The sequence below is a fragment of the Chenopodium album genome, chromosome 12 (genome assembly GCF_948465745.1).
Source record: "Chenopodium album chromosome 12, dcCheAlbu1.1, whole genome shotgun sequence".
Taxonomy (NCBI): Eukaryota; Viridiplantae; Streptophyta; class Magnoliopsida; order Caryophyllales; family Amaranthaceae; genus Chenopodium; species Chenopodium album.
In genome coordinates this window covers 42991584-43005720 of record NC_137845.1, presented here as the reverse complement: position 1 = coordinate 43005720, position 14137 = coordinate 42991584, and the positions used below count along the sequence as shown (strand labels likewise).

The 14137-nt window shown below is 40.7% G+C and overlaps 1 long non-coding RNA gene across 1 annotated transcript; it reads right to left on the bottom strand.

Annotated features, from left to right (window-relative positions):
- Positions 1-479: 479 nt before the first annotated feature.
- Positions 480-1525, bottom strand: LOC145572422 (uncharacterized). Its single transcript, XR_014096835.1, has 2 exons — positions 1106-1525; positions 480-632 (listed from the first exon to the last, which is right to left on the bottom strand). It is a non-coding gene; the product is annotated as an uncharacterized LOC145572422 (long non-coding RNA).
- Between the last annotated feature and the right edge of the window lie 12612 nt (positions 1526-14137).

Here is a 14137-nt window from a genome sequence, read left to right as displayed (position 1 = left end):
ACAAGGTCACTGTTTATACCCTTGACAAATTGAAGGAACAGATGAGTAAGATTTATGAGGATTTCACTTATGTGGAACAGCCTCCCACTCATTTGGATGTGAAAGACACACTAGGCGAAAATATCAATTGGCCACCGGTTCAAAACCCCCCTATGCCACCGGTTTTGAACCGGTGGTCAGTTGGGGGGTGGCAATACTCGGTTGAAAAGGCCACCGGTTCAAAACCGGTGGCAAAATTAAGTATTGCCACCGGTTAACCGGTGGCAATAGTCGTTCCCGCAATATTTTTTTTTTGTTTTAACAACTATTGCCACCGGTTAACCGGTGGCAATGAACATATATATATATATATATATATTTGTTTTACTTGAAATATAACTGAACATAAATCAAAAAAAAAAATGACAGCATCTAAATATAAATCGAACAATATCATTCAATTTAATCGAAAAATTACAACATTTAATTAAAAAAAAAAATTTCCAATATAATCCAACAATTATTACATCAAATAAATCAGTAAAAAATTACAATATAAATCATAAAAAATTACAACATCAAAATCACAAAAACCCCATACAACATCTAAATCAAAATCTTGATTCTTCACTTTCACATCCAAATCAATATACCTGCATCAATTAAAACAAAAATATAAATTGAATAATAAAAAAAAAAGAACACTAATCTCTGAATTAAAAAAAAACAGAAGACTAATCAGTTTAAATTAAGCTGATGAAAAAAAAAACAAACACTAATCTCAGAATTAAAAAAAAAAAGAACACTAATCAGTTTTTTAAAACCCAGAAAAAAATCCAAAAAAAAAAAACGATAAATATCCTAAAAAACACAGAAATCATAAATTATTAAAACTAAAAAAAAAAATTGCGAAAAAAAACCCAAAAATCATGCATGTACCTATAAACTGTCGAAAATCAATCACAATTAAACCCAAATCAATCAAACCCGGCAAATCAATTACCCCCAAAACTTTCGAAAATCAATTAAACCCAGAAATTTCGAAAATCAATTAAACCCAGAAATTTCGAAAATCAATTTCGAACAATATTACAACAATCAAATCCATAAAAATCAAGGCATTTACCTGTAGACCCATAAACATGCACAAATCAAGGCGAAAAGTGGTGTTGATGATGTAGATCTGTCGGTGTTGTTGATGTTGGTGTTGCTGGTGTGGTGGTGGCGCGGTGGTGATTTCGTGGGTTGATGGTGGCGAAGGAGGAGAACGGAGGAGAGAGGACGAGAGGGAACAGAGAGGGAGAGAAGGAGAGAGAGAGATCGAGAGAAGGAGAAAGAGAAGGAGGAGAGGGAAGAGATGAGAGAGAAAGAGAAGGAGGAGAGGATGAAGGAGAAGAGGGGAGAGGGGATCGGAGTTGAGGCCGAAAGAGAAGGAGGAGATCAGAGGTGGATGTTTGGTTGAGGAGAGAGGATGGAGAGAGGAGAGAGGATGGAGGAAACGGCTGGGAGAAGAAATGGTAGGGTTTGGGTATATAAAGGGCCGGTTTTTTTTTTTTTTTAATATACTAAGTTATTGCCACCGGTTCAAAACCGGTGGCCTTTCAAATTTTTGCCACGGGTTTGGTTGAACCGGTGGCAATAACTCTTTGCCTCATCCCGCCACTAATTTTTGCCACGGGTTTTCAAAAACCGGTGGCCAATGAGCGTTGTATTTTTCAATTTTTCTACTAGTGACAAGCTCCCTAAAAAGTTCTCCTTTGCTAATATTCTAAAGTTCAAGCCTATTGACAATCCAATATTCCATTTGAAGGCATTCTCTATAACCATGGCTCTTAAGGTATTGGACGTAACACTCTTCCCTACGGTGTTCCCTCTCTCCTTAGAGCATGCTTGCCAACAATGGTTTTATTCCCTAGATGCCAAGCGTACTGCGATTTGGCAAGATGTCACCGACAGTTTCATGAATCGTTACAAGTGTAACATTCAAACCAAAACTTCTAAACGTGAACTCTCCATTCTCAAACAGAAAGAGAATGAAGGCTTCACCGCTTATCTAAACAGGTGGAGGGAAACAGCTTCACTCTTGGTAGATCCTCCCAAAGAAAGAGAGATGGTTTGCCTCTTCATCCAAAATCTGACTCACAAGTATAGGGAACATCTCAAATTTCTTCCACTGAACACTTTCGAAGTTGTATACGACATCGGCATCAATATCGAGGATGAGCTAATAAAGACTGCTGGTAGTAACAATAATAACACTTGGAAAAAAAAGAAGAACGACCTTCCTTCTTCTTCGTCTTCTAAGCGCGAAAATACTACCAACAATATAAGCCAAGTTGATCTCAATGAAGTGTTAGCTCTTGATGCTCCATTGCCCAAGGAAAGGAGAACTTACGCTCCTTTAGGAATGACTTATGATGCGGCCTTTGATCGCCTCTACGGTCAAGGCTTGATCGCACCTATTGAGCCATTTCTAGAGCCAAAACCTGAAGAAAGGAGCGCCAAATGGAATCCCAATGCCCATTGCTAGTACCATCAAGAAAGGGGTCACTCTATTGAACAATGCTGGAATTTGAAGGACACCATTCAAGACTTAGTAGATGCCAACAAACTTACCGTCCCTCCAGGTGGTAAGAAGTGACAAGCAGTAATGAAGACAAGGCACATGGTGAGCCCTTCGCGCGAGATTTCATGATTTCTTCTTTTTATTAGTTTCCCTTTCCCCAATTTAAGTCTAGCATAGATTTCCCTTTCTATAATTTGATAATTTTGTTAGCTTGTTCACCATTTTCATCAATAAATTGAGTATTCTTTACATAAAAAAAAAATCAATTACCGAACTAAACACAAGGTACACCAATGACTTGAGGCACCTTTGCAACCCTGTCATTCCCTATTAACCATTCAATCACATATCCATTTATTTGTCAACCGCTTTGGACCTCGTCTAACGATTGACCTTATTTATTCAACCCACATTCACTTAACCCTGGGATGGGAAGGTGTGCAATTTGTGTAACAGTCAGAAAGCAAGTTCAAATTAAAAAAAAAAACAAAAAGAAAAAAAAAGAATAAGTAAATAAAAAAACAATGTCTAAAGGCAAGTGTTCCAATGTCTTTGATATGAATACGTCTCAAATTGCGTCTCTCATCGAGTGCCTGGTACCGTGCATGAGAAACATGAATGCTAAGTGAGTGATGGACCGCATGATCTGAGATTGTCTACATTGATTCAAAAGAATGAAAAAAAAGAATAGAAATTCAAATAAAAAAATATATGAAAAATAAAACTTGCAAAGTCCAAATTTTCAAATACACAATTGCATATCTTGGGGGCTTTGCTCGGGTCTTGAGCCTTTTACCCCTTTCTTCCTTAAACCTTCAGCTTAACCACATTACAACCTTTGAAAGATCTCTTTGAGGTGTACATACACTTGTGTAAAGTTCGGTTAGAGCTACATTCGGCCTGATTCCTAACGGATAGGTAGGCAACCTCACATTGAGGTGCGGCCACATTCATATGCATGATCGAGTCGAAGAATATCCAATGCTTATCCCTATGACCTTATCCATCTAGAGGTAGACTTGGGGGCTTGAACCCACATCATTTAGCCTACCTAGCCTAAAGGGTCACCATTTTGACTCTTCTTACATCTCTTTCCATCACCATAGCCTTTGCAGCCTCACCTTAGTATCACTTTCACACACTTCTTTCACACATACATAGCCATATCAGCTTTCCCTTAGGAACCCTTTATCATGAAATCTTGTTTCTTTACCGCGCATGCTTGATCATCTTTCAAGACAACATTCATTAAAAGAAACATTGTATACTTGCTTAGCTTCCTGACCTGAGCAATGTTCATTGTTTCACACATCGCATAATGTGCTGAGCAACATTTATACATCAATGATTTGTAATCATACAAAGCATATCGTGCTTAACTCCTTGACCTAAGCAACGTTCATTATGCAATAATCACTTCATCTATATACGTGCTTAGCTTCCAGACCTAAGTGACGTTCAAGATCATTTCTTTACACCACATATGATGCTTAGCTCCATGACCTAAGTTCATTCATTTCTCGTGTCACACGATGTAATTGTCTTTAGCCTCCTGGCCTAAGAACATGCATCATGCATACATTATTTTCAAGACAAGCAATTCAATCCATACGATTCATTTCGTCTTGCTCAATGAGGAAGTTCAAAACTTCTTCCCTTTGTCATGTCTTTTCTTTTGAGGAAGTTCAAAAACCTTTTCAAAGTTTTTTCATCGAGGGAAAGTAAAAAACAAAACTTTTTTTCACGTCTTTCTTTTTCGGGAGAAAGTCGGTACCCTCCACTCATGACAAAAATGACGTAAAATTTTTGCTTTTGCATCTTCGTTTGCTTGTGTCTGCACACACACTCAAATCATACACATACACACACACTCACAAGTCATACACATGTCATGTCGTGTCAAGTCAAGTTTGGTCAAGTCAGTTGGTCAAGTCAATCGCAATCTATACGGGTCCTTTGGCAAATTTTATTTTGCAGGTCTCACATATAGCCCACGTTCGGGGACAAGCGAACCATTTACAGCCCACATTCGGGGATAAGCGAACCATTTACAACCCACGTTCGAGGACAAGCGAACCATCTACAACCCACGTTTGGGGACAAGCGAACCATTTACAGCCCACGTTCGGGGACAAGCGAACCATCTACAGCCCACGTTCGGGCACAAGAGGACCATCTATAGCCCATGTTCGGGGACAAGCGAACCATTTACAGCCCACGTTCGAGGACAATCGAACCATCTACAACCCATATTAGGGGCAATCGAACCATCATCATTTTAGTGATCATCTCCTAAGTGAAGACGATTCACAGTGCAAGGTTCTCGATACACAGAGACTTGCAATCTCATCATCAGAGAAGTTTTTCCTCAAGCATGGAAAATTTTCGGTCGTTGCCACCTCTCAAGGCGAAGAAGTCAGCGATTATATCATCTGTTGACTTTCCTCAAGCATGGAAAGTATCTCAACAAACATCATCCGGTGGATTTCTTCAAGCATAGAAAGCTACCAAACTCATTTGTCACCGATACACTAGTGTCAGATAAGCATTCTATCCTTTACTCTTTTATCTATAGAACTAACATTTTTCTGCAGGTATCGACGTATAAAGAGTGATTTAGGATCGCAGAACGTCTTAAATCATTCTTTTTCCCTATCAACTACTTTGACTATCGTTTTCAAAACCGACGTTTCTATAAACTCAGTCAAAGTGGGGGCTTCTGTAGACACCTAAAAATGTCTCTCCAAAACCAAACCCGATGATGAACAACCTTTCACCGCCATTATTAGTCGGGTTGAGTATTTAACCTTTGGAGTGCTTAAATCCATATTCATTCCCAATACATTTAACAAACCAATACAATTCCTAGCTCATTTCCCTAAACCATAACTTACTTTCCACTTTTCGTGTCCACATCACAAAACCGAGAGAAACTGATTTTGTGGCCCTATGATTTTGATCCAATTATTATTTGGTTTGATAGGCCTTGAAATAATATTTCCAACGATATATCATAAGCCCAATTCTGATTTAAAACGAAGAAGATATGAGCAAAATACTAAATTCAGCTCAAAACCGACACCCTTTCACTAAAACGGCCATATCTTAAAATCTACAAATGATTTTGACCTGATTCCAATTGGGTTGGAAAGTAGAATTGATAAGATTTCCAATGATATATTATATGCCTTATTCTGAGTTACGACAAAAGTTATCGTAGTTTTAAAAATGCGTAAAAAACTGGAATTACCGCGCAACAGCTAAAATGCCGCAATGCGACAAAAGCTTACGTAGCACGGCGCATATTACCGTGACACGGTATTCTACACCATGTCACGGTGCTTTTTTTGTGTATTTTCCACGTTCCCTCACGCGTTTATGAACTTGGACGCATTTCGGAAAAAATAATACACCGTGACACGGGGCCACATGCCGCGCCACGGTGGACTTTGCCGCGTCACGGCATTTTCTGCCGTGTCACGGATTTTCCCGTGTTTTCTCCGCATAAACCCTACTGCGTTTTATCATTTTAGGGCAGCTATTGCACCGCGACGCGGTATTAGGGTTTTTATATTTTCTAGGGTTCCGTGTGATCCCCTACTTATTTCCTCTATAAATACAAGCCTTCTTTCTACAATTCGGGGCACCAAATCATTCTCTCTTCTTCTCTTCTACACCAACAATCATTATTTTCTCTCTCCCTCTCATACTCTGAGCCTTAAACCTATATTCCTAACTACATCATTCCTTCCTTAAGCACTCCAAGGAGTCCATACAACACCCAAGATTCTGTCCTTAAACCAAGGCGTGAAAGGTAGAATTCACTGAGGGTTTGGACCAAATCAACTCTACTTTTAATTTAATTTAATTTCAATTTGATTTATATTTTTATTGAAGTTACTAACAATTTATTCATGATGTAGAAATTTTAAGGAGCGCGCGAAATGTGAGTAATTAATTAATTTAATTACTTATTTTATTTCTATATTGCTAGTATCATGATTTGGTTAATTTATATTTGATTTGACTAATGTTATTATGGTTACATTGCTTCCAATATTAATGTTTATTCTATTGTTATTATTGATCACCATATTGCATGTTTAAAGGGAATATGTAATTGAAAATCACGACTAATAAGATAATTTGGACAACCGGTTTAGGATCCTTTTTAATCTTGTTGTTTAATCAAGTGATCATGATATTTTAAAAATATGTGTGTGCATTAATATTCAACCAATTTAGCCTAATATTAGTTTGGAGCAAATCGAATCTTTGTTTACATGCCTTTGAGATCGCATGAATCACTTTTCACAATAAGAGTCGAGTAGAGGCCTATACGGACGAATGTGACTCCATGACTCACTTCGTACCATCATCCCCGATCCTCCTTTCGTGGTTCCGAACCATATGGAGTTAGTAATCTCATGGATTATGAATGGGGTGTAACCTTCACGGGACAATTGTTGTTGCCTTTCGTTGTCCCTTATTGTGGCTGCCTTAAATGATCCGTGAACGGTTTACAAGTTCCTTAAGAACTTGTTGGCGGCTCCCTACTTTATTTTTCCCTAATCGTATACGTCAATTCCCACTTCTTATGAGTGCCAAGCATATTCATACATGCTTAACGTAGGCGCACTTCAAACGACGCCTACACTACTGTTAGTCGATAGTTGTGGTATGCCTGTTTTCAGTTGTGGTGGTAAATTTGTTAATTATTTCACTTTCTCTTTCGTACCCTTAATTTACTATTCTTTAATTCATTAATTAGCCATTATGAAATTTTGTTTTAAAATTCGTATCGAGCTCAAAGTTGCAGCTAATTCGAAACGGAGGTAGTACTAAAATGAACATCGAGAATGACACGTATTGTTTCTTGGTGTTGTTTTTTTCCAACCCCCCTAGCTACCCCTCCCTCGTCAATGACTAATCCCTTTCCTTACCTCCACCCTAACCCACCCCCGAAGAAGAAAGCCCAAAACCACCCTCTCCCGAGGCCCGAAACTTGACTATCCGTTATAGAAATACTACAAGGGTTTTAGTTTATTATACATGAAAGAGAGATATCAACGGATTTAAGCTTTATGTCAAAGCTCTAGGAACAACTTGGGTTATACCTACTGAACAACTATTATTATTACCTCGTATTTTTAATGGTGGAAGATATATTAATGGCGCCGACGAAGTAAAATATCTGAATAAAATCGATGCAATGCACCACTATCATTTTTATTCATTTTCTCTGAACTCAACCTCAAATCTCCCGCAATTAGATGTGTTGATGTTTGGAGGGTAGAATCATCATCATCCCCCAAAAAAAATTCCAATAATACTCCTAAACACATCCCAATTTCTGATGTGGATGGTGTTTTTCGTGGGATCGTGGGGGATGGTGAGACGGAAAGGGGCGGGGGAGGAGGGTTAGGCCGCAGTGAGGGTTGAGTTGTTTTTTTAAAAAAACTTTATGTTGGGGACATGAAACAATAAAGTTAGGGTGCGGTATGATTAAAAAAGATATGCCTAAGAGAATGATTGTAGATTAATACATCATTTGTTATGATAATAATAATAATAATAATAATAATAATAATAATAATAATAATAATAATAATAATAATAATAATAATCTCTTTATCGTAAAGAAATGTCCTGCTGAGTTGGGGGAGTATATTGCTAGTGATCCTCTCACGCCACTTGTTAAGCCTGGTGGTGGTATTCGGCCTATTGCTGTGGGTACTGTTTGGCGGCGCCTGGTTTCAAAGTTTTGGGCTATTTTAATTGGTCCGCGTTTGGGAAGCTATTTAGGAGGTCTTTAGTTTGGTGTTGGGGTGCCGGCTGGTGGTGAGGCTATTCTTCATGGGGTTAATCGTTTAGTTGAGGCTCGTGGTGGTGATGTTGGCCTTTCTATGTTGCTGGTTGATTTCAAGAATGCATTTAATTTGGTTGACCGTTCGGCTTTGTTACGTGAGGTTTGTCTCCGTTGTCTAACTCCCCCGCGATGGGTTGAATTTTGTTACTATTCTCCAGCCAGGTTGTTTTACGGGGAGCATACCTTATGGTCATGTCAGGGTGTGCAATAGGGTGATCCTCTAGGCCCTTTGCTTTTTGCTTTTGTTTTTCATCCGTTAGTGTGCCAAATCAGAGATTCTTTTGACTTATGTTTGCAGGCTTGGTATTTAGACGACGACACTATTATTGGTGACACCTTAGTGGTAGGAAAGGCTTTGAAGTTGATTTTGGCGGAGGGACCTCGTCTCAGCCTCTATGTCAACGTTGAGAAAACGGAAGTTTTCTGGCCCTCGGAGGACCCTCGTAGCCGTCTCGTGGGTGTCTTTCCTCCAGATATTGGACGTCTTGTGCATGGTGTTAAGTTACTGGGTGGTACAATCATTGCGGATTCCTCTTTATGTGGTGAGCTTGTTTCGCAGAGGGTGTCGAAGACCATTGTGGTAATGGATGTTGTTGCTAAGCTCGATGATCCCCAATGTGAGTTGTTAATTCTTCGTGCGTGTACTGGGATTTCAAAACTCTACTTTGCTATGCGCACTTGTCCTCCTTGTCTTTTTGAAGCGGCACATATTTCTTTTAATGTGGCTCCTCGGGCTTCTTTGGAGCGTATTGTAACTTCTTCGGGGCCTGGTTTTGGTGATTGGCAGTGGCGTCTTGCCACGTTACCTTTTGCTTATGGTGGACTAGGTGTCTATTCAGTCGGTGATGTTCGACACTATGCTTTACTTACGTCGCGTCTGTAGTCTTCTGGTCTTCAGGATACGCTTATTCGCAATTATGGTATTATTGGTCCAGGACCAACCTTTGATGGTGCTCTTAGTCTTTTTAATAGGATATTGGAGACTGACCTTATGAGTAACCCTAGTGAGATCGCTGCCCCCAAACTCATGAAGAAATTGGCAGATATATATTTCACGAAGGTCACTGCATCCATAGAATCCACTTTCTCCTTATCTTCGTGTCATGTTGCCTTATGGAAGTCCTAAGAGGGGGATCACACTTCGGCCTGGTTGCGAGCGATCCCAATATCAGGTTTGGGTCAGACTTATCGTTGTGTTCTTTGTTATCGGTTGGGTGTTCCTTTGTTCTCCATTTCGACATCGTGTTCTACTTGCTCAAGAGTTTTTGATGGGGATATTTATGGGGATCATGCAGTGTCTAGTGCTGGGATGGTGGGTATTAAACATCGGCACAGCATTGTTCGTGATACCCTTATTAATATTTGTTTTCGATCTGGGATTTCTACGAGAAAGGAGGTCAACGTTGGGTTGTCTGGAGGGGATGACGGGGCTCTTTGACCAGCAGATGTGTTGCTTTATTCCTGGGACAGAGGACTTAATGTGTGTGTTGATTTGACGGGGTCTTCTCCTTTGACACAATCTGGGTTGTCTGACTTCGTTCCTGGTCGGGTTGTGTCGATTGCGACTCAGCGGAAGTGGGACAAATATGGGGCGCGTTGTAGGGCTATTGGCTATGGTTTTCTACCTTTCTCATTTTCTTCATTGGGCGAATTAGAGAAGGATGTTATTGCATTGCTAAAGCGGGTTCAGGAGTTCGCTAAGACTCAGGATATTGGTGCTCGTGCCTCTGCTTACATCTTCAACAAGATTAGATTCGTTATAGCTAGAAGGGTGGGGGCCAAGATTGTATCTTATCTCCCCACCAATTTCCTGTAAATTGATTGACTTTGTAAGTTTTTATTACTAATAGTAATAGTAATAGTAATAGTAATAGTAATAGTAATAGTAATAGTAATAGTAATAGTAATAGTAATAGTAATAGTAATAATAATAATAATAATAATAATAATAATAATAATAATAATAATAAAATCAAATAATAATAGTTTTAATTCTCTCGTTTGGGGGAGATTAGGGCTTGATAGGTTAGGCTTCCACATCATTATTCCGGCAGCATCTCTGGTGCAGGGTCAGGTAAAGCGAAGGGTTCGGCTACCTCGTCAATTTCCCGTCAATTTTCCGTAAAAGTTTAGGCAGTTTCAGGGCAATTTGTGGGCAGTTTCTGGGAGAAATTCAGGCAAGTGCCGCGTCGATATTCAGGCAGGTTCCATGGACATATCCCGGCCATATTCCAGGCCCTAATAGGTCTGGCGAGGGCTTCCATTTTCCAGTGGTTTTAGTTGCATTTAGGGGCGTATTTTTCAGGCTAATTTTAGGCGATCATCTTGCTTTTTGGGTGCAGTTTCAGGGCGTGTGTTGGTGCAATTTCAGGGCATATTTTTGTGGTTTTCCGGTGACAGTTTTTCAGGGAAGATTAGCTTTGTTTCTGGGTTGTTTTTAGGTGTTTTATGGTCGTGTTTGGGGCTGTTTTGGCGAGTTTTAAGTTGTTTTCCGCACAAGTTTCAAGCGGTATTCTATTCGATTTTTAGGTAGTTTTCTGCTCGGGTTTTCAAGCTATTTTCTTGTTGATTTTCTGTCGGCGTTCTATTTAGTCACTCAAGGTTCGACATCATTATTTCAGGCAGCGGTAACGTGTATATTTCTACCATTTTTCAAGGTTTTGGGTGTATTTTTGGTGCTGTTTTGGGTGTTTTTTGTGGTTCGGTTAGGTGCTGTTTGAAGAGAGCAGTTGTGCTTTTCTGGTGTGTTAGCCGTTGGTGCAATTTTTGGTGCAATTTTGGTGCGAATTTCAAGCGGCTATTGGGTTAGTTTTACGGGCTGTTTTGCTCTCGAATATTGGTGTTATTTTGGGTCAGTTGGTGCAATTTTCAGGAGGTCTGTTTGGTGCAGTATTGGGGTTGTTATTGGTGCGGTTTTGATGTGCATTTGCTGCTGTTTTTGGTGTAGTTTTGGAGTATTTTTGGTGCTGTTTTTGGTGCAATTTGGGTGTGATTTTGGTGCAGCTTTGGTGTGGATTTAGTGCTGTTTATGTTGTAGTGTTGGTGTGATTTGGGTGTGCAGTTTTGGCGATCTTCTCAAGGGCGATATGCCTCCTATTGTTCTCTTCCATTGCCCATTTGTGGGTCTTAATGGGTGTCGTGATGGCCGGGGTAATGGGCTCACAAAAACCTCTTTGATCACTCATCTTCGTGACCATCATTGTTGTGCAGCTAGATGCGCGGGATATGACCCGACACTCTCTTACTTCTGATTTGGCTATTTTCTTGGAGGCTGAGACGACCTTTCGTTGTATGGGCATATGGCTTTGTGAGGAGTGTTTCAAGACGCATACTCTTCCTACGAAGTGTGGACATGGTCCTGGTTCAGATGATTTTGTGGCCCCACCTGACTTGGGGGATGGTGTTATTCGGTTTGTTCTTTATGGTTTTCCTAAATCACAGGGTCGACTACTAGAAAACAGCCAAATTGCGACGAAAACATCCGTCGGAAAACCCATTTTCGACGGAATTGGTTGTCGGAAAACCTTTTGTAGGAAAAATGACCTTTTCTGACGGAAATCAGTCCGTCAAAAGTGGTTTTCTGGCCCAGAAAAGTCCAAGGAAGAAAAAAACCCCCCGCACCACCGCTTCTAGCCCCCACCGCCACTACGCTTAACCAATTCACTTGCCTTAACCCACCAATCGCACCACCTTAACCCACCCACTAGACCCACCTAACCCTAACTCACCACCTTAACGCACCTTACCCGAACCTACCCACTACCTTTACCCACCTTACCCGAACCCACCCACCAGACCCACCACCTTAACCAACCTAACCCCGACCCACCCAACTAACCCAGATCTATCATCTAAACCCCCCATAATCCAAACCCACCCACCCTAACCCAGATCTATCACCTAAACCCACCCAAAAAAAACCCAGAACTACCACCCTAACCCTACCTATTCCGACCAACTACCCACCAAAAACCACCCACCACAACCGCCCAAAACCACAACCACAACCACAACCCAAAACTTAATGAAATAATTTTAAAAAAAAATTTAAAAAACAAGAAAACATACCTTTAATCGAATTTTGTTTTGAATGTCACCTCGAATTTGGTTTAATATGTCCAAATTCAACCATGAAAACTCTAGATCTAGAGTTTTCATGGTCGAATTTGACTTGAATAACCATCAATTTCTGGGAAACACCGCACCTCCACGCGACGCCGGCGAGAATGAAGACCAAATTGGCGTCGTGACCCAACTCCTAGCCGACGACAAATAAAAGAGAAGAGAGAAAGGGAAGGAGAAGAGGAAAGAGAAGAGAGAAAGAAAAAGAGAAGAAGAAAAAAAAAAGAGAGAAAGAAGACGGAGAATAACAGTAGATAACGAAGGAGGGGAGGAATGACAAATGGAAGGAGAAGAGAAAAGAAGAAGAACAACATCAGATACGAAGAAGGAGAAGAGAGAGAGAAAGAGTAAAGGAGAGAAGAAAGAGATGCGAAAATAGAAGGGGGAACTGGGGAAGGGTATGCATTTTACGGAGTAAGGTTTGGTAAAATGGGTTTTATTATTTTTTTTTAATATATTCCAATTTTGCCTTTTCTGACGAAATTTCGTGTCCGTCGAAACCAGTCCGTCGGAATTTTCCTGTTTTCTTGTAGTGGTCCTTCTTCGGAGGTATCTGATCTAGTTCCTAGTGTGCCTCGTGAGTCTCATTTTACTTTCGATGTTGCTCTCCTTGTTAGTTTACTCTCAAAGCGGTTTCGTTCGATAAAATCTATCCTTCCTAAGTGTCGCTTGGGTTTTTCTAGGGCTCTAAAAGGAGCGCTTGATAAAGTGATTTGCAAGCTTGCTGACATCTCTTGTTGGGTTTAATTGCTTGTGTTACCTCTCTGTGTCCTTAAAACTCACAATTAATATAACAAAAATGCATAAATAACAAGATTAGAGAAAAGACTAAATTACCCTTGTAGCGTGCTTCGCTCGACCAAATGGAGCTCTTACTTGAGAAAGCCAAGTCTAACAAAGGGCGATGACCTCCGACGGAGTCCACCTACAACATGACTTGACTGGTCTACTACTTGGAGGTTAGCCAAGTCCGACCAAAAAGACTACCCGAGTAATTAAGGAGTTTAAAGGTTTTCTCTCAAGTGGAGATGCCTTTTCTAACTCTTACTCAGGCGAGTTTCCCAAAATCCCAAGGGGAATATTTATAGGAAAACTCAAGAGAGAAATCCACTCTCCCATCAATGTGGGAGAGTTGGTAAAATCAATTTTCCCCTTTTATTTTTAAATCAAAAATAAAAGAAAATAGCTAACAACTAATTAATCAACAAGTTGCATTCTAAGAGGAGAGGTTAGGTAAGGACCGCAAGGGAAGGAGGGGACCAATACTTGATCCCCAAGGCTCCCAAGAAAACCGGCCCTCTCACTCTTAGCAACAATGAGCGCGCGCCATGTAGCAGCCCAAGCAGCCTTGCTGGCGCTTGGTGCGTACGGCTAGGCCTACTGCTGGGCGCATGCTACGTGCGGCAGGGCTGCTACCTTGGCCTAGCAGCGAGCATGCTTGCGCCCAGCCCAACAAGCTTGCTTGCTGCATCTGCTGGGCGTGGCGCGCCATGCCGCACCACTCACATGCTAGCCTGCGCGCCAGCACGCACATACGCTGCTAGCAGCTGCCCGCACATGCTAGCACGGCTTGCTAGCCATGTGCTAGCAGCCTTGTTAGC